A 20,787-nucleotide genomic window follows, 5' to 3' on the forward strand; every position below is an offset into this window, starting at 1 on the left:
AGTCATTAGGGTGGCTGGGCAGCTCGATGACCGCCACCGTATTGGGAAACCGGGTTAGATAGTAAAACCCGTCGCCTCGCCCCCGCTAGTCTAGGCTGGCTTTGAGGCAGAAGAAATATAAAATGTCTGCAGGAGTAGGGACCTCCCACTCGTGCTTCTGGAACAAATACCTTAACCCTGCCAGCAAACGGTAGGAGTTGGGGGGGAGCTGAAACGGGGCCAACCCCACGTAGTTGAGGAAATCAGCAAAATACTGATCCAGTGGAAGGAAGGCCCCTGCCTTAAAGTGTTCACTGCTCCAGGCCGCGAACGACTCATCGAGCGGCGCACAGCTCCGCTCGCCATCTGAAGCAGGTCGGGCCACTACGGATGCTTTCCCCAGGGCGATGTTGTGGGAAATGAAGATTTTGTTAATCTTCACCTGGTCGGTTATCTTTGAGACGATCCTCTCCGCCTCAAAGAATGCGTCAGGGGCCACCTCGACCTCCTTCTCCACTGCTGGCCCGAAGCGAGGGATCGGGGAGCTAGGCATCGCCGCCTTTCCTATGTTCTGCTGGGAGGCCGAGCTGCCGACGTTCTTCTGGGGGAGATTCCTCTTTGGAGCCATCTGGTCACCTAACAAACAAAAGAAAACATTTCAGAAAAGGCGATCCAAGCATGAGGAAAAAGCAATTATTATTTGCACGAGCTGAGGTAAGCCCAGCCCGTGGAGAGTGGGACCATGCGGTTCGATGAACACGCGCATGTGCTCCCAACAGATCCCCGATTCCTCGGGATTCATGTGTCAGGAGGGTCAGGATAGAATTTTCCTTGGGGGGAAAGTTTCAGTAGGCAGAAAATTGCAAAACCGCCTGTGAGGTGTGTTCCCTAAGCTACCCGGTTTTGCACCCAAAATTACCAAAACTCCTACCCAGAAAATTTTCCCCAGAGAAAGCATCCTAAAACCCATACTCTAAAATGGTTTCCTACAGCAAAGATACTGATAACTCTAGTATTTAGAGTTATTTTTATAATCTTTGATCTTGCTTTTCAAAACTAAAAAGAGTAATGAGTCCTTATTTCATGTAATTTTGTCAGTTTTAGTGTGTTATTCTAGGTAGTGAGTCTGGGTAAGAGTTAGGTTTGTATTGTAATATTTTTCAGTGTTTTTTATGTAAATTACTGTGTTGTGTTAATCAGGAAAGGAAGCTTACAAAATATGTAAAAGGGAACTGCTGGAAGCAAGGGGAAAAACGAATTCTGAAAGGGGCGTGTTGCTGCTTCAATGCTGTAGCATCACCACAGCAATTCAAGGAATCAGGCAGGTGACGTGGCTAGAAGACAGCTGGGCTTAATGAGTGAAATCAGCGCCTATGTGGCTAGAATTTTAATAACTTAAGTCAGCTGGGTGATGTGGCACTTGGAGGACAAAGTGGGAATTGACTTTCCTATTAGGGTAAAGGAAAGTACCCTAAAAAGAAGGGTACCAGCTGTAGGAGACACACCCATCATTTTAGAGAATTCTGCATATTTTCACTAAGCAAAGTACAGAGAGAAGCAGAAAGAAAGAAGAAGAAGGGAGTACGAAATAGGAGAGAAAAAGAAGGCAGACGCCTAAGGGGGACTAGAGCTCAACACTCAATTCTCTCTAATCTCTATTTCTCTTTAATTTTGTATTATTTTCTCATCTCAATTTCTGTTCAAACTTTATGGAAATATTCTGTACTGGTTTTATGTTTAAAATTTCAGCTATGAACTAACATCCTAAAGATTTGGGTGGTTATGAACCCTTATGTATGAACTAAATTTCTAAATGCATGGTTAAGTTGTTTATGTCATAGTTCAATTGAATGTGCTGTAATGTTAATTACTGGCCATATTTAGCATTTATTAAGTTAGATCTAACTTGGAAAAGGGAAGTCTAGCTGAACCCATTCAATTGATGCAAGAAACTTACCTAGTTTTAGGTGATTTTTAGTAGTGGAATAGGACTATTTTGCTGCCTTGCATAACCTAAAGATTTGGTGCTTGATGGATTGTTTATAGTCTGTTTTAATACAGGAATGTATTGAGGGGGGTTATAAGCAATAGATAGTAAGTTTTGGGAAAAACTTACTGGGTTTTACGAAATCTGTTAACTGTGACATAAATTGCTGACCCATTGCTGAGCCATTGCTGTTGCAACTGGAACGAACCAAGGGAAATTAACCACCCAAATCTATTTTTCTCATATCTGAAATCCACCCAGAATTCTTTCATTTTAATCTCTGATTTTTTAGTTTAATTAATTTGCTCATTTACATTTATTTTCAGAATTAATTACACAACTTTTCTCTTGATTTGGTTACTGAATTGTAAGTTGTTATTGCATTTATTTAGTTTAAAAGTCCCTGTGGAGACGAAATTTGATACTGTATCACTGTATTACTTGTTGTCGACTGTGTATACTTGCGCATATTTTAATCATTAGAAAATCCACAACAGATACCCTAACCTAAAAAAGGCTTTCACCCTCCGTATCCACAAAACCCAGTAAAACCTTGCATGCGGCTACAGTAAAAATTTTACCTATGCTGCAGTGGCGTATATTTTCAAAACGCACATGGTCAGGAAACTTACAGTGTGTGGCTGGGAGGTGGATGGAGGTGTCGCCCTGGTAAAAGCTTCGTCGGTGTATTGGCTTCAAAAGCTTTGAAGAAATCCGTGCGCCTAAGCTTCTTGAACGCTGAAAGTAGCAGTAACAGAGTAGAGGGTTTGTTCTTCTGAGATAAAGAGAGAAGAAGAAGAGAAGTTTGAAAATTTTCGAATGAAAGGGTGGCCCATGCGTAGGGTGGCCACCCCTTTTTATATGCATAAAAGATCACGTGTAGAGGGCTGTTGGATGGCCCTGATGAGGGATCCGAGGCCCTCCACTCGAAATACGAAACGACGACTGGGCATAGGCTAGGCCATTAAATGCGGTTCTCGTAAGACGTACCGTCACCACCCACGATGTTCCACGTATCAGGCGCCTGCGTAAAAAGTGGAATGCGATGAGTTCATGGGGAAGTCTAAAAGCCCCTACTGTGGTCTTATATACGACGTAGTATACCACGAGCAGGAGCTTGGGGGGCAGATGTAAGCCCTGATTTTCCCACGGGCTGATTAGCAAGCCGAGCTGCGGCCTAACCATGATTACCTCCTGATCATCCCCAGGGGCCGGAGCTTCTGTCGTAGTGTCGTGCCATTTTAGCTCGAGGAAGCCCCAAGAGCTCGCCTTCACTGCCCAAGGCCGGGGCAGGGATTCAGAAGGTCGAAGACCGAGCTAAGTATGAAGCTTGTGGTACGAGCTTCATATGGAGGCTATGACCCTTTGCGAAGTCAACACACGCAAGGTAAATGTGCACATATCAGGCATCACGTGTCTGATATCCCCCTGACTTCTCGGACACGCAGCAGGAACGTGCGTGTTCAGACACCCACGACTGGGTTGGGTCGTGCGGCCCATTACCTCCTTACCTATTGATTTGACCACACTTATGTGTCAGGTTTAGGAATTAATCATGAATGTCACAGAATTGATACGACAAGTAAGAAGGTCACGGGATGACCTTCTTACCAACTTCCAGGTGCCTTCTCCTATAAATATGGAGACCCTGGGAGTTGATAAGGGTTGGAAAAAATAATCTAGTGTAAGAAATACTCTATAATCAAATACTCAGTATAGATCAATAATATGGACTAATGGAGTAGAAGGATTTTAACCTTCGAACCACTTAAAAAACGTGTCTTGAGTCACCTCTTTCATCCTCTAAGATCATATATCTGTTTCGGTTCTACATTTGGCACTAATCCCTTTCTCTTCTTCTCTTAATTACCTGTTGGCGAAGAACTGCGTCAACAGTAACTATTATGAATTCTGTTATTATTCAAATATGCTTATAACAAAGTTTAAACACGGCCCATCGGCCCATATGTACATCATTAAACCTACAAATAGGACTCATGAGATTCATTTAAGGAGAGGCAATAATTGGTATTCAAAGAGAACTAGTGTTTTTATACACGACTTTTGTATTCCACTTTGGAGCTTGTGAAACTTAGTGAACCCTAGTTTGTTGATCGCATGTTTCAGAGTTTACATTAATAGAAACACCAAGTGGACGTAGGTTATAACCAATCTCTGGGGCCGAACCACTATAAAATCTTCATGTTGTTTAGTTCTTGTATTCAGCTAATTAATTCTTATATTTTTTAGTGACTCCGTGTCATTGGCTAAATCATCAGTCAACAAAATGATTTAAATGTCTAGCATTTTTTTGACTTAGAACCCATCATTAAGCATAAAACCTCAAATTTCCCGTTGAAAACTACCCACACATTACATTATAATGTGTACTTAAAATTATTTTATGTGTTCCATACATCGTATTACAATATATTGTATTGTACATAATATTATATTGAGTTGTATTGTATAACATATTTCAATATAATATTATGTTTAATATTGATTTGTATTTACATATAAATGTACAATAGTTATCATATTGACGACTTTAGAATATATATAGAAAAAATTTGTGGTGCAGGCGTTGCTGAGTTCTGATTGGTGGAGATAGTAAGTTGTGGCCCCACTTTGATAAGTGTTATAATACGTGTGGATGTATTAGATTTTTTAGCTTTATTATTTTATTCTTTCTGCCTTTGTTTTCAAATGAATGAGTGGAACCCAAAAATTGATATGGAATTATTATGTTCTCATATTTTTTTTCTCCCGTTCCGGATTGACAGATTTGGCGGTGAAGGTAATAGTGATAGTGACTCCTATAAGGGAGTCGGGGGAGCTTCACTTGCATAGTTCATTATTTTCTCTGTTTGATATCTCAAAAGAAAATTAAAAAAAAAAAAAACTTTTCTTTTTTGTTTAAAGTTGATGAAGAAAACTAAAGGAAGAGAATATTCTAACCGTTTTTAATTGTTTTGTTGTTTCTATTGAAATCTTTTTTATTGTTGACTTTACTATAATGTTAAAGTTTGACTTTTTATTTAATGTTTTGCTCTCTTTATTTGGATTTAGGTTATGGTCTCATAATCGAATTGAGCTAATAAAGAATTATTATTTTATATTCAAATTATTTATATAATGATGAAAAAACTTTAATATTTGTAGGCATTGCACAAAATAATAAAGGAAGAAAGAGTAGAGTGAGACAATGAAGATCAAAGAACTAACATATTGAATATTATCGCCTACCTTTTACTTTAAAATGTATTTATATGAACCAAAATGGAGAGTAGGGATAAAGTGGAGAGTTATATAAATCAAAATGACCCACTTTCTAGACCAAATTACAAGTTTGAATAAAATCAATAATTTCTAATAAATCAATCCAATGTCAAGTTGTAGCATATGGAATAAAAAACTCAAATAACTTTCTCCTTAATGTTGAAACACCGAGATTCTTCCAATGCGAAACCCAACCTTCCTCCCTTGAAGAAAAATGTTTATTCTTCGACGTGAAGTTCGTAGCACCACTGAGATACTCAGTCTTCTCCTCCATCAACAGCCAAGCCACCAACAACAACACAATCACCACAGTCTCCATGACTCCGGCCTCCGTTCGACGACAACCACCACCCCTTGGCCTTTCCACTTCAATTAGCACCATTGCACATGCAGGCACATGGTTTGACAGAGAACTTCTCGTCACTCAATGGTGGACACGTTCTCAGTATCAGCTTGAGTCCGTGGTGGGCCCGGGAGCTTTGGAGAGACTGAACTAGAGTGTCGAGCAAACCTTACCTCCGTCGTTGGGTCGAAGATTTCTCTGGTGTTCAGCATCTCCGTACAGACAAATATCAATACTAAAAAAAAGACCAATTAAATAATATTATTAAAATAAAATAATATAAACCCAAAAAGCTAAAACTCACTCATGAGAATTTATAAGCTCCATAAACGACCGCCGTATAATATGTGGTATCCCCTATTGTAAACCTATTCAATCAAAATCTAAGGTGGAGAAAAGAGTCGCATGAATACGGCTTTTCCATATGCCCGTACTATAGCCATGCCCTATATATATATATATATATATTGAAAAGATTAAAAACATTCAATCTGAAAAAATTATTTTGTAGCTAAATAATAAAAAAAAAATTATGAGAAGTTTTATTAAGATGTAGGTATGTGGAAGCCGATGGATTCAACAAAGCCACAAGCGGACTCATAAATTTTATTTACTAGGAGAAGTAAAAATAAAATATTTGAGGAACATGAATGTAAAAATTGATATAAAAATGATTAAATTTTAAACAAGATATATTATTTTTTTTAAAAAATAAAAAAAATCATTTTGTCTCCAAGTGGGTGTGGTACTGCATGTAGAGGAAAACTAATTAACTAAAGTGCAAGTAGCTTATTAGAGTAGAATATGTAAGTATTGACAGTACTCATGATCATGATGTCTAGTCTCATCGTATTGATCATATAACAAAAGCTGTAAAAGAATATTTGGACAAATTATTAAGAGTTCATTTCTTATTATTCTTTAACCCAAAGTAGTGTACGTATACGTGAAGGTAATGACAATCTCATATTGTGGGGTTGTTATCATGCATTGCATGCATTAATTACTTCATCCATTTTGTTAGGCAATTTTAATGTCTTGATATATAAGGTAGTTTTATATATCTTCATATATAAAAAAAAAAAAAAAAAAAGTGTATTTAATGAATTATTGGTTTATCAGATTTTTATCTTAGTTTTTTTTGTTAACTTTAATGAAATATTTTTATATTTAACGGTAGATTGAACACATGACTTAAATTTAAATAAAATCAAATAAATAAATAATAAAAACTTTTAAAATATGATATTTTTGAAATATTTTAAAATAATAAAATCATACGTATCATATATTTACAATTTACAATTTCTTTTTATAAAAATTATTATAATTTATACATATGTCATGTAGCTATGTAAATATATCTATGTCAATATTGTATTTAAATGTTATTTATAAATATTTATGTATGCTGTTGACGCGATTTTTCGCTAACAGAGAATTATGTAAATAGCTGGGATAAATTAGTGCTTAATGATAAACAGTAATAAGAAAAATGATACTTAAAAATGCTAGAAACGAAATATCAAGAACACTCGTTCCTTTTTACGTGGTTCGGAGGTTCAAATCCTCTAGTCCACGAGTCTATATTATTATTGTATATCTCTCTATATTTTGACAGAGTATTTGCATTACAGAGAAAAACCCAACCCCTCCCCCTATCCAAGGTCTTGGTATTTATATAAAAACGATCCCTGGGTAGGCGTTGGGGTCATCACGTGAATACCAATTCCTCATGTGACCTGTCTCGCACTGATGATGAATATTACAATTTATATTAAGATATGGTCTAATCATTAGGTGACACTGATCATGGATTGTCTGGCATAATCGGACATGTGATGTCTGATCTTGCACGATTATATTACATGTCCGAGAATTCAGGGATAAACGGGCATGTGATGTCTGATCACGCACGTTTACATAACATATCCAGATTTATAAAGATTCATGGACATGGCAGATCATTAGCGTACCCTGGGCTGAGTGTAGCATCAGCTCGTGTCTCGGATGCCATGCTTCATAAGTGTTCCTAGCTCGTGCCTATTGCTTTGTACTCATCAGCTCATGCTATTTAACTGGGGAATCACATTGTCTTTACAGAGGAAAGGTGAACTTGTCGGTCATCTATTATAGTTCTTGGCTAGACAGCTGTATCCGAGCTGTATAAAAGATTCATGCTGAATTTTAGGTCATACATTTGCCCCCCAAGTCCCTGCTCGTGTTCTATGACGTCATTTTCTGACTTACACGGCGGGGAATTTTAAACTTCTGTCGCTATTATGCATGTTCGTCCATTACTTGAGTACTGGACACGTGGTACGCCGCGATTGGCGTCTGTTCGGGTTTCGAGGTTTGCATTAATGGCCTGGCCACCTTTTTGCCGCCGTTTCGTCTTTCAAAACATCATCCTCAGATCTTGCACTAGTTTGATCAGACGGTCCACATCTCTTTTAATCCTTTTACGTATAAATAAGGTTGGCAATTTCCAGGATTCACCACCTTTCATTCGAAATCTTTCCACATCTTCTCTCTTCTGCATTTTCAACCCTTCTTCTTTCTCAGAGGAAACCGAAAACCATCTGTGGAAAAAGACCTCAGAAACCCAATCGCTCAGGAGTCTTCCAGAAACTCTCCCCTGCAAAGTTTACTTCTCTCAACTGAAGAACATATTGTAAGTCTTTTGGTTTTGCCAAAAAAATTTCTTTTACTGGTTTCTGAGCTTTCTCTCCCCCCCCCCCCCCCTTTTATATATATACCATGCACTCCTCCGTAGTCCATATTAGATTATTTCCCAAATGTTTTTGGCACATAGGCTTTGACTTAGGTTTATTGAATAGGCCTTAAAATATCCCTAGAATCGTGATGTTCATAAAACTGGGTAATTTCTGGGTAAACCTGGGCAACTTACAGTAGATTTTAGGAAATACCCACTCAGGATATAGAAGATGAAAAGTTTTTAGGGTTCGAGATTAGGTTTCTTAGGGGCTACGCTTCTTGGGTGGTTTTGCCCTAAACTACTCCCCAAGGAGGGTAGTGGCTTGATTTTCTAACACACGAATCCCTAAACATCAGGGGTCTGTTGGGAAACCTAGATGCGTAGTGTAGGTAGCGCGTGGCATCACACCGCGGGCTGAGATTACCTCAGCTCGTGCGTTAAAATCCTCAACCTTCGTTTTTCCTTGCTTTTATAACAATTCTAGGTCGCCTACTAAGTGTTCCATCACTCTTGTTCGCCAGGCAATCTGATGGCGCCCAAGAAGAACGCTCCCAAGAAGAATGCAGCTGACTCATCGTCCCAACAAGTCAATAGGGGAAAGGAGGTCGCTCCGGAGTCCCCTATTCCTCAATTCAGCCTTGTGGTGGAGAAGGAGGTCGTGGTCAGACCTGATGCATTTTTTGAGGCAGAGAGAATAGCCTCCAAGATCACGACCCAAGGAAGAGTCAACAAGATAATGTTGTCACACAACATTGAGGTCGGGACTGGCGTTCTCATTGCCCGACCACCATTTGAAGGGGAGCGAAGCTGCGCACCACTCTAGGATGACTTCGCGGCCTGGAGTGATGAGCACCTAAAGGAAGGGGCCTTCCTCCCTCTTGATCAATACTTTACCGATTTCCTCAATTACGTGAAGTTGGCACCGTTTCAGCTCCCTCCGAATTCGTACCGACTATTGGCGGGGTTGAAGTACCTCTTCTTGAAGCACGAGTGGGAGGTCCCCACCCCTGCAGACATTCTCTACTTCTTCTGTCTCAAAGCCAGCCCGGATCAACGAGGACGAGGTGATGGGTTTTACTACTTGACTCGATTCCCAAACTCGTCCGCAATCATTAAGCTGCCCTGCCATCCCAACGACTTTAAAGATCAATTCTTTATGTCAAATGGGTTTCGCAACTGTGAACACCGATACTTCAACCGCCCTCATAAGTCTTCTTTCCTTTCTTAGCTCGTGTAATTATTTTCATCGTTTCTAGTCTTCTCACGTGTATATTAACTGAGTAGTATCTTCGTGCATCCATCTTTGCGAGGACGACCAAATCTGTGACCCTTGGGGGTCAATACGATACTCTCTCGAGGCTCCCACCTAGTGAGAAGGGTTACCGCCAGCTCGTGTCTGATGACACGATGTTGGCGTGTAAGCTTATTACCGACGGCCAGACTTTGGCCTTAAGAAGAACTCGGGCTAACTTCCCGGTTATCCGCGAGCTAGCGCGTATCCCCGAAGGGGGTGCTGAAGCCGATGAGGACGAAGAGGAAGAAGAAGACGAGGTTCCCCTCGTGCAGAAGAGGCGAGCTCCCGAGGATGCTCGGGACCCTGATGTAAAGCGAGCTTCATCGGGGGAAGCAGCCGCCCCTCCAGCCAAGGTAACCCATATCCCTTTAGGGACTTAGATAGGGCTGTCGCCAACCTTAGGCTAGTTAGGTTTAACCTAAACCAACTCGTACATTGCAACCCTAATGACCCCGACCGTAACATAACTCTGCTTCAGTGTGTGGATCACTTAGTGTTACGTCACGACATGGGCCATCCTAGGGGGACCGTAGTTGTGGACAATACCTTATCCTTTAGGTCAGTCTTTTTAGAAGAGTACGGAACCAACCTTAGGTCGTGGACCTCCCTGCACCAGGGTATCCTTGCCCCTGGACTTAGGAAATACGTAGAGGAGTCCAGCCCTGAGATAGAACTTGAGCCTGAACCTCCCCTAATCCAAGAAAATGTAGACTTAGGCTCTCCCTCTCCCGTAGCGGTTCCGAGGCCGGAGGTCGTGGCAATAGACTCCTCCTCTAGCTCATAGGGTAGGATATTTTGTTATATTGCATATACTTTCTTATGTAAACTGATGACTTCGTATGCATACTAACGTACTTCCCATTCTTTTTCAAGCAAGGAGATGGCGCAACAAGGGGTTCCTGACATCTGCGTGATTTTCCAGGAGGGAAAATCTGGCCCGGGGCCACTCGTGAAGAGGCCCTGGCTTCCAGCAAAGAAAGTGACCCCTGCGGCAGGAACGACCTCCAAATCTCTGGCTAAGAGGAAAGTCCAAAGCTCAACAGCTCCTTCTGCTATTGCTCAAGACAAAAGGGGTTCGCCTCCACCTCCTCCCCAGTTTCAACCCACCTCTACTCGGGATCAGGCAGCACAAGCTGATCCCCGAGCACCCCTCGTCCCCACTGCCTCCGTACGTATTCCGGTTAATGCTCAGGACCTGGAGAAGATCCCGGACACCTTTCGGGGGACTCTCTATGAGACGGCTAACCATACGGTGGAACATTTTTACAAGGCCAATCCGAAGGACCTGAGGGTGATCAAGGAGAGGAGCCCAGAGAACGTTATGGAGTCCGCACTGGGGATGAACCTTACAGTAAGCCAATTTTCCTTAGCTAAATATACTCTTTTGTGTCTAACTTGATTCTTTACTTTTTTCCAGGCGATCTTGGCTCAGCACTGAAGCATAGCTCGGGCCAGGGATAGGAATGACGAGCTTTGGGCTGAGCTTCAGGTTGCTCAGACAGCCTTGACTGCCACCCAGACTGCCCTTTCCACTGCTCAACAAGGCGAGCTGGACGCTAAGGTTGCTCTTGTAGCATCTCAAGAGGTGAGCAAGCTGCGAAGGATGCTATCCAGGCTGAGCTCGCAGAGGAAAAAGCCAAGCGATTGGAGGTCGAGACTGCTGTCAAGGAGGAGAAGGGGGCCATGCTAACCTCCATGGAGAGCATGTTGTACCATTGTTGGGCCTTCAACCAGGATGACAACTTCTCCTTTCTGGCCTCTGAAGTGTGGGACCCCTATCTCGAGAAGTTCAAGGCTCAAATTCAACAAGAGTAGTCCGAAACTGGGGAAGCCTCCATTGCTGGCGAGCAGGAGATCAAGGAGGTGACATCCTCGGAGCGCCCTGGAGGGGCTTAATTTTCTTTTGCCTTTGTTTACCTTGTATATTTTTTTCTGTGTAAACACTTTCCGTTTTGGCTTGGTACGAGGTTATTCTCCTCAAGACAATTTATTTATAATTCCATTATCTACTTTTTTTTATCTATTCCTTGATTTTTTTTCTTATGTTCATGACTTGTACATTCAAAATCTTAGGAAATGACTCTTAGGTCGAGATAGATACTTTAATTTTGGTTGTAACAAAAATTGATGTTGATTTATATCCTACTTGTTAAGTATCAGGCCTTGGACCCGGTTGTATCCGGGATTTTGAATATTCCAAACTTAGTTTTTGTTAGGTTTTATTGTTATCCCAAGCTTCTGAGGAAGCCACTGGATCTTAAATTTTGCTAACTTCCAAGTTTCGGACCTGGTTGTATCCAAGATATTTAATTAAAACTTAGTTCGTGTTAGGTTTATCGACACCTCACGTTTTTTAGAAAAAACACTGGTTAATCAATTTTACTAACTTCCAAATTTTGGACCTGGTTGTATCTAAGATATTTTTGGATCTGGTTATATCCAGGGTTTTTGATGATTTAAAACTTAGTTTGTGCTACATCTATTGACACCTCGCATTTTTTAGAAAAAAAAAAACACTAGTTAATCAATTTCTCTAGCTTCCAAGTTTTAATCCTTCTCGAGTTATATGCCCCCCAAGTAATCAGAAAGTGAACTTCCTTGGTTGCTTTGGACAAACACTATCATCCGAACTAACACATAGATGAAACTATATGAAAAGACAAGAAATACATAATGTTTCTTTTATTTCTTAAATTAAACGGCTTTTATAACTAAGCCTTACATAGACAGGGTACGCTAATGATCATTGATAATACTTCTTTACGTGCATAGCATTCCAGGTCTGTGGGATTGTTTCTCCATTAAGTCGAGCCAATTTGAAGGTTCCCTCATGTAAGACCTCCACTATTTGATAGGGCCCTTCCCAGCTCGGACCCAAATCACCGTCTTTGGGGTCCTTGCTTGCCAAAAAGACCCTTCGGAGTACCAGGTCGCCTAAACCAAAGATACGCCTCCTGACCTTTCAATTAAAATAGCGAGTGATTTTTTGCTGGTAATACGCGAGCTGTAGTTACGAATCCTCTCGTTTTTCATCAATTAGGTCGAGGGACGCGTTGAGCAACTCATCATTCCGCTCTTGGTTGAAGGTCTAGAGTCTGTGCGTGGCTATCTTTGTTTCGACGGGAAGGACTGTAACGTCTTGGATAGCCAAGACCGCTACACTGTGTGTTTGTAAAGGTGCAGGACTTGCTAACCAAGTCATTTAACTAAATTGTGTTCTAATCATAGGTGTGCTAGGGTTAAAAGAAGTTTTGGTCTCAAAAGATACATTTTATAAGATTACACAGTTTTACATAAGGGATCCCAAAAAGAAATAGTGTTTGAGAGTTGATTTACAAAATCTCAAAAGTTATAGATAATCATTGGCCACACTAAGGCAAAATAAACATTCCCAGTCCTCCTGTCCCTGCTTTTCCCTCAACTGTGGTAGCTGAGCAGCCGGTCATGTACATTCAGATCGCAGAGCTCTCCAAATCAGGGCTGATCAAGTTTTCCCTTGCCTTTACCTGCACCACGTAGCACCCGTGAGCCAAGGCCCAGCAAGAAAACACAATACACATCATATATAGTATTAGAAAACAAATAACCTTCTAAGCATGTTCAATCACTCAATATTCATGTCTACTCTATAGCATGTAATCATAATCCAAGATACAAGTAAACACCATTAATAATCAGACTACACAATAGTCACAATAATCATCTCTAATAGCTAAAATACACAATAATCACAATAATTAGGGCCGACGACTTAGGCCGCACCCTTTGTTTAACCCACTGACTCCGGCCCACTTAAACTGAGCTCAGTGCATAATAAGCTGTCCTCGGCTACCAGTGGCCGAGCCGCGCCCTGTGTGCTAGTTTAACCTTGGCATGCTTAGGCCATTGGTTTACTATTTAAATGGCATAATACCACTCTTTCAATTATACATATTAGGGAGCCCTTAGTCCCATTTTCAATATACAACCGGGTGTAGTTTTCTTACCTTTAACTTCTTCGATTATCAATTACAAATGACGTCCCTCGAGCATGATCCTTTCCCAAGCCCTAGCTTTAGCACCTAATCACAACCAAGGTATTGGGTTCCATTAATATCCAAATATAGGTTTTCAGGTACAAAACTAACTTCCGGGAAATCAAATCCCACCAAGCACAGTGGTGAAATTGATCCCGAGCACACTATGCTCGATTCTCGTGCTTAAAAACCCTAAACGTTCAAGCACACACCTAAGGGCTACGACCCTTGAAGCCTAGCCGCGGCCCTGCCCTAAAAACATAACCTAGGGCCTCCCTGGAAGAAGATACGCACTGCGGCCCTTGCTTTGGGCGCCGTGGCGCTCACCCCTGGCCGAGCCTCCTTGGCTCCCTTGCATCCTAGGGCTGTAGTGCTCTAGAACAGAGCCGCGGCCCTACCCTTCATGCCAAGAAATTCCACCATTTTCAACACCTAAACCTTACCCAAAATCACCCCAAAGCTTCCTGATTCAAAACCAATTAATCCCAACACGTTTAGAGTGACTTAAACAACATAATTCAACTGAAAACTCAACATAAAACTCATGGAAATCCCATCTTCAATTTCTGAAACTCTAGAACTTCAAACACTAAAACCAGCCATGCAAAACTCGAATTTAAGCCTCTAAATCATGAATTATAACTTACCTCTTTAGCTGAACTCCTTTTCTAAGCAGAATCTCTGTTAATTCCCAAGTTTTCCAGCTCCAATTCAACCTTAAACATCAATATCACAATCGTCTCATTACTCAGCCAAAAGCTCAAAGTTTCTATCTTCAAAACACAGTTTAATTCTTACCTTAGCCTTGCTTAAATGTTCCCTGGATAATCCTTGAGCTAGCCTCTAATTTCCCCTCTCAATTCTTCTGAAATCCCAACTCAAACTCTAGCAATTTCTCCAAAATTTTCAGTGTTCGTTGTGTTTTCTTCTTAGTTTTCTTGAGAGAAGGAAAAGAGCCGAGAAGGAAAAAGGGTCGGTTTATTTCTTTCTACTGTTTTTTTTTTTTTTGTAAGTCTAACCTTATCATTTAGGTCAAACCCGAGGCTCGGGGTGCCGGAACCGTCCCCGAGGCCAAAACGGTAAAATTCCCCAATATTCCCACCTTGACTTCCTAACCTCAAATATATCTCCATATATTTATTTTCATAACCCGATAGTCTAAATAACTACCCGATACATAAAATACCCTTGACTTACCCAAAGTCAATTATTAAGCCCCGTTGTGACTTTTCCCGCTATCTAGCTCCCTAGGATCGCCTCAGGTCGCACGCGGCAGATTTGCCCACATAATAATGTGGTTCTCACAATTATAACATTTAATCACAATTTAACATTCATATAATCAAACAGGCATTCTTAACATATAATCATGTATTTAATCAACTTATCCACACATGGACCAAATATGCTCTCCCGACACACTAATCAAGGCCCTTAAGCCATATTAGTGAATTTGGGGTCGTTACAACTATCCCCTTCTAATGAGAATTTCGTCCTCAAAATTTACCTGAATAACTCGGGATACTGATCCCGCATCACTGTCTCTAACTCCCAGGTTGCTTTCTCAACCTTACTATTTCTCCACAACACTTTCACTAACAGAATTGTCTTATTCCGTAAAACTTTGTCCTTCCGATCCAAAATCTGAACTGGTCGCTCTTCATAGGACAGGTCTGTCTGTAACTTTAAGTCCTCATACTTCAGCACATGTGTCGTATATGAAACATACTTCCGCAACATGGAGACATGGAACACATCATGAACTCCTGACAGCGACGGTGGCAAGGCCAACCTATAAGCCACATGTCCAATCCTATCTAAAATCTCGAAAGGTCCAACAAACTGAGGGCTTAACTTGCCCTTTAATCCAAATCTTCTCAACCTGGAACACGTGGTCCCCGACCTGGAACTCCACGTCCCTACGCTTAGGATCAACATAGCTTTTCTGTCTACTCTGCGAAGCAAGCATTGTAGCCCGAATCTTCTCAATAGCCTCATTGGTCTTCTGAACCATGTCTGGCTCTAAATATCTCCTCTCACCCATCTCATCCCAATGAATGGGTGATCTACACTTCCTTCCATATAACATCTCATAAGGAGCCACTCCATTCGTGGACTGATAATTGTTCTTATATGAAAATTCGATCAACGGAAGATACTTACTCCAAGATCCCTCGAAGTCAATCACACACGCCCTAAGCATGTCCTCCAATACCTGAATCATCCTTTCAGACTGTCCGTCAGTCTGGGGATGAAAAGCTGTGCTAAACTTCAGCTGAGTCCCCATGGCTCTCTGCAATGCTCCCCAAAACTTGGAGGTAAAGATAGGGTCTCAATCAGATACAATAGACTTTGGAACCCCATGGAGACGAACTATCTCCCTCACATGCAACTCTGCATACTGTTCCACTGAGTACGTCGACTTCACTGGCAGAAAATAAGCTGGCTTGGTGTACATGTCCACTATCACCCACACCGAGTCACAAAGTCCCACTGTCCTGGGTAATCCTCCCACAAAATCCATCGTGATGTCCTCCCACTTCCACTCTGGAATACCCAAAGGCTGAAGCAATCCCGCTGGTCGCTAATGCTCAGCCTTTACCTGCTGACACGTCAAACATCTAGCCACATACTCCACCATATCCTTCTTCATCCCAGGCCACCAATATAATGTCCGTAGATCCTGATACATCTTTGTGGTACCCGGATGAAGCGAGTATGGCGTAGTGTGAGACTCATCCAGTATCTCTCGTCTGACTCCCTCATCTGCCGGAACACAAATCCGTCCCTGATATCGAAGCAAACCTGTCTCAGAAACAGAATAATCCTTAGCTGTCCCCGCTAAGACATGCTGTCTAACCTCCTGCAACTGCGCGCCACTAATTGACCCTCCTTGATCCGCTCTAACAGGGTCGACTGCAAGGTAATATTAGCTAACTAGCCTACCACCAGCTCTATCTTTGCCCTGGCCATCTCATCAGCTAATTCTCTCGAGATCTGGGTGGAACTATACAACTGTCCTGGGCCCCTCCAGCTCAACGCATTTGCCACCACATTGGCCTTCCCAGGGTGGTAAAGGATATCACAATCATAATCCTTAACCAGCTCCAACCAACGTCTCTGCCTCATGTTCAGATCCTTCTGAGTAAAGAAATACTTCAGACTCTTATGGTCAGTGTATATCTCGCACTTCTCCCCATACAAATAATGACGCCACACCTTCAGTGCGAATACCACTGCTGCTAGTTCCAAATCATGATTTGGATACCGTTGCTCATACTCCTTCAGCTGTCGCGATGCATAAGCTATAACATTCTCATTCTGCATCAACACACAGCCTAAACCCATCCTTGATGCATCACAATAGACTACAAACTTTCCTTCCTCTGAAGGAAGACTCAACACAGGTGCAGAAATAAGTCGTCGCTTCAGCTCTTGAAAACTGTTTTCACACTTCTCTGACCAAAAAAACTTCTGATTCTTCCTCGTCAACTCTATCATTGGTGAAGAAATCTTTGAGAACCCTTCTACGAACCATTTGTAATAACCTGCCAACCCAAGGAAACTCCGCACCTCCGAGGCGTTCCTTGGCCTCGGCCAATCTCTTACTGCTTCTACCTTGGACGGATCTACCTTAATCCCTTATGCTCCAACTATATGCCCAAGAAAAGTCACCTCTGGCAACCAAAACTCACACTTCTTAAACTTGGCATACAACCGATGCTCCCTTAACCTCTGTAAAACCTGTCGAAGATGCTGCTCATGCTCTGCTTCTGAACTGGAGTAAACTAAGATGTCATCGATGAAGACAATGACGAACTGATCCAAGAAGTCCTTAAACACCCTGTTCATCAAATCCATAAAAGCAGCCGGGGCATTGGTCAAACCAAAAGACATGACCAAGAACTCATAATGCCCATACCGTGTCCGAAAGGCTGTCTTCGGTATATCCTCATCTTTGATCCTCAGCTGGTGAAAACTAGATCGAAGATCAATCTTTGAGAACATCGTCTTTCCCTGCAGCTGATCGAACAAGTCATCAATCCTTGGTAGAGGGTACTTATTCCTGAGTCAACTTGTTCAATTCTCTATAGTCTATACACATCCTCAATGTCCCGTCCTTCTTCTTAACAAACAACACTGGAGCGCCCCATGGAGAACAACTAGGCCTGATGAATCCCAAATCCAGAAGTTCTTGCAACTGTATATCTTCAACTCTTTCAGTTCTGCTGGTGCCATCCTATATGGTGTCCTCGATACTGGTTATGTCCCCGGTGCTAACTCAATCTCAAACTGTATCTCCCTGCACGGCGGCAACCCTGGTAGATCCTCAGGGAATACGTCTAAGAATTCACACACCAATCTAGTCTCTCCCGGCCCTACCGGTATAACCCTGGTAGTATCCACCACACTGGCCAGAAAACCTATGCATCCCCCCTGCAGCAAGTCTCTGGCTCTCAACGCTGAAATCATGGGTACGCGGGGTCCAGACACCGCACCCACAAAGACAAAAGGATCCTCGCCCTCAGGCTCAAAAGTCACCATCTTCTTCCTGCAGTCATTAGTAGCTCCATATCTAACCAACCAATCAATCCCTAAGATCATATCAAAATCCTCCATATCTAACTTAATCAGATCTACCGAAAGTTCCCTACTATCAACCATCACTGGCAGTGCCCTAATCCATCTCCTAGAAACCACCAGTCCTCCTATAGGCAATAAAGTCCCAAACCCTGCAGTCCGATACTCACTAGGTCTACACAATCTATCTATCACTTTACTAGAAACAAAGGAATGTGTAGCACCAGAATCAATCAATACAGTAAAAGGAGTGCTAGCGCTAGAAAGCTGACCTGTCACTACCGAGGGACTAGCCTCAGCCTCTACCTGAGTTAAGGTGAATACTCGAGATGAATTCAAGCTATCCACCTTTCCTGCTTCACCTTTCTTCACTGTTGGGCAGTCTTTCCTGAGATGCCCCACTGTTCTGCACACAAAGCAAGCCTTGGCCCGACACTCACCCAGATGGCGTCTTCTACACCTCGGGCACTCCGGATAAGTCTGCCATGCCTCGCCGCCACCCTGATGGCCACCCTGACCACCTCGACCCCTCTGATCAGGACCGGCAACGGTCGAAGTGTCAGGAGTCTTTCTCTTGAAGTCACTGGGGCCTCTGCCCCTACCTGTCCCTGAATAAGGAGGCACCACCATGCGGCCCTCACGCCTCACCGCACTTTCCCTCCATATCTTGTTCTCCGCTTCCTCAGCGGTAAGAGCCTTCTCGACGGCCTGGGCATAATTTGTTCCTCCAGGTACCGTTGTGATCCTGACATCCCGGGCTATCATAGCATTAAGCCCCCTGATAAATCGATCTTGCCTAGCAGCATCAGTAGGCACAAGATCTGGTGCAAACTTCGCAAGCCTATCAAATTTTAGGGCATATTCAGTAACAGTCATATTTCCCTGCACCAGACTCACGAACTCATTGACTTTTGCTGCCCTGACGGCAACATTGTAATATTTCTAACTAAACAAATCTCTGAAACCTTCCCAACTCAAAGCAGTAACATCCTTGGTCTGCGATGCCACTTCCCACCAGATGCGGGCATCCTCTCTCAACATATAACTGGCACAGGCCACTCTATCATGCCCCTCTATCCTCATGAAATCCATAATTGTAGTAATCATGGTTAGCCATTGCTCGGCTTTCAATGGATCTGGTCCCCCTTCAAAGATTGGAGGTTGTTGCTTCCTAAACCGTTCATATAACGGCTCCCACCTGTTCCCAACCTCCCCAGACTGAACAACCAGTACCACTGCAGGTGGTACAATGGGGGCAGCGCTCCCTGATGGAGCCTGCTGTCGCAATAGGCGAATCTGTTCATCCTGGCTCTGTAATCGAGCCTGCATATCTGCCATAAGTTGCTGCCAGTTCTCAGGGACTGGCGAAGGAATCTGGCCCTGGTCATCAGCCCCAGTCCCGGACCTAGTGCCAGCTAGTCGCGTGGATTTTCTTGGACGCATAGCTATCCAAGTCAATTTGCAAACAACGACTCGGCAGTCAGACCATGATGACAGGGTAAAAGCTTCTCCAAAATCCACCAATAGGACATAACCACACACAAACAATCAACATATAGGCATCCACCCACATGCACCGGCTGCTAATAAGCATGCCTCTAACCTCATTACACAATAGCTATGAAATAGACATTCATCCATGCACAATATACAATTAATCATCCAAATATTCATGTACATGCATGGCTATGCTAATAAACATGCCTCAATATTCTCACACAACAGTCAAGGGCCAGGTCCTATCAGTATCTCATGCTCCCTATTTATCCATCAGGTAACAACAATCATAGTTCATTCCAGGCAAATAAGCATATAAGCACATATACACATTACCAAACCTTGAATCGAGCTTGTCTCTAGCAGCGAATGTACATGTCCAGCCGGTCTTCAGGAACCCTTAAACCTAGGACGCTCTGATACCAAGTTGTAACGTCGTGGACAACCAAGACCGCTACACTGTGTGTTTGTAAAGGTGTAGGACTTGCTAACAAAGTCATTTAACTAAATTGTGTTCTAATCATAGGTGTGTTAGGGTTAAAAGAAGTTTTGGGCGCAAAAGATACACTTTATAAGATTACACAGTTTTACATAAGGGATCCCAAAAAGAAATAGTGTTTGAGAGTTGATTTACAAAATCTCAAAAGTTATAGATAATCATTGGCCATACTAAGGCAAAATAAACATTCCCGGTCCTCCTGTCCCTGATTTTCCCTCAACCGTGGCGGCTGAGCAGCCGGTCATGTACATTCAGCTCGCAGAGCTCTCCAAATCAGGGCTGATCAAGTTTGCCCTTGCCTTTACCGGCACCACGCAGCACCCGTGAGCCAAGGCCCAGCAAGAAAACACAATACACATCATATACAGTATTAGCAAACAAATAACCTTCTAAGCATGTTCAATCACTCAATATTCGTGTCTACTCTATAGCATGTAATCATAATCCAAGATGCAAGTAAACACCATTAATAATCAGACTACACAATAGTCACAAGAATCATCTCTAATAGCTAAAATACACAATAATCACAATAATTAGGACCGACGACTTAGGCCGCACCCTTTGTTTAACCCACTGACTCCGGCCCA

This window comes from Humulus lupulus, chromosome X (genome assembly GCF_963169125.1).
Source record: "Humulus lupulus chromosome X, drHumLupu1.1, whole genome shotgun sequence".
Classification (NCBI taxonomy): domain Eukaryota; kingdom Viridiplantae; phylum Streptophyta; class Magnoliopsida; order Rosales; family Cannabaceae; genus Humulus; species Humulus lupulus.